This window comes from Amblyomma mixtum, chromosome 6, assembly GCF_055824585.1.
Source record: "Amblyomma mixtum isolate Tamu chromosome 6, ASM5582458v1, whole genome shotgun sequence".
Lineage (NCBI taxonomy): Eukaryota > Metazoa > Arthropoda > Arachnida > Ixodida > Ixodidae > Amblyomma > Amblyomma mixtum.
This window is the reverse complement of record NC_143017.1, coordinates 128,574,297-128,575,071: the sequence shown is the minus strand read 5'-3', so window position 1 is coordinate 128,575,071 and position 775 is coordinate 128,574,297. Positions and strand designations below refer to the sequence as shown.

Genomic DNA, 775 nt, shown 5'->3' with positions numbered 1-775 from the left:
CGTATTGCGATTACCTCTTTGTTTACGCAAGAAGACAAGCTTTAACAACGGATTATTTCCTTGTGGCCGAGGTACTGTTTGCAGTGGTCCAATACGGGCGGAGCCAACGTTACATTAACGTTGGGCGGAGCTGCACTGCGGATTTAAGCTGTACCTTACCATACTACACAAAAATGCGGTGTCATGTTTTCAGAAGGCAAGGGAATTATGGGAAGTGCAAATGCCAGCGAACGTCTTTGTGGATCCCCGCCGTCCTTCACGCAATTGCGCAAGCCAAACGTGAGGAAGTATATTGTTTTTCTGATAGGCGTGATTTGCTAATAGTACTTTAGTAACTTTTTGTATTTTGATTACATCTGCTGCGGTTGGCGTCACCGTCTTGTCCGCGTGGCCTAATGGATAAGGCGTCTGATTCCGGATCAGAAGATTGCAGGTTCGAGTCCTGTCGTGGACGACCTTTTTTTTTCTTCCTTGCGCGTTTGTTTTAATTAGGTAGAATGAATACTCCTCCCGCTCCCTTGGGAACTTTTTTTTTTTGTCAGCAGGATATTGTTTTTTTGCGCACTGTGCTAAGGGCTGAAAAATCTGCTTTCCTGCACTATGGAAGCTCTCACACATAGGTGGCGTTGCATGACTGTGGAGACAGAAAGGCGGAAGCAAATATTCCTTAAACCACATCCGCAGGGATAGACGAAATATCAATTAAGCTGATTAATGAACTTGGCCCAAGAAGCAAGGAAACGCTGATAAAAGCATTGGAGACAGTCATAACAAA

General features: G+C 44.8%; 1 non-coding gene across 1 annotated transcript; it reads left to right on the top strand.

The window, feature by feature from the left end:
* The first annotated feature begins 381 nt into the window (after positions 1-381).
* Positions 382-454, top strand: TRNAR-CCG (transfer RNA arginine (anticodon CCG)). Its single transcript has one exon. It is a non-coding gene; the product is annotated as a tRNA-Arg (tRNA).
* The last annotated feature ends 321 nt before the right edge of the window (positions 455-775 follow it).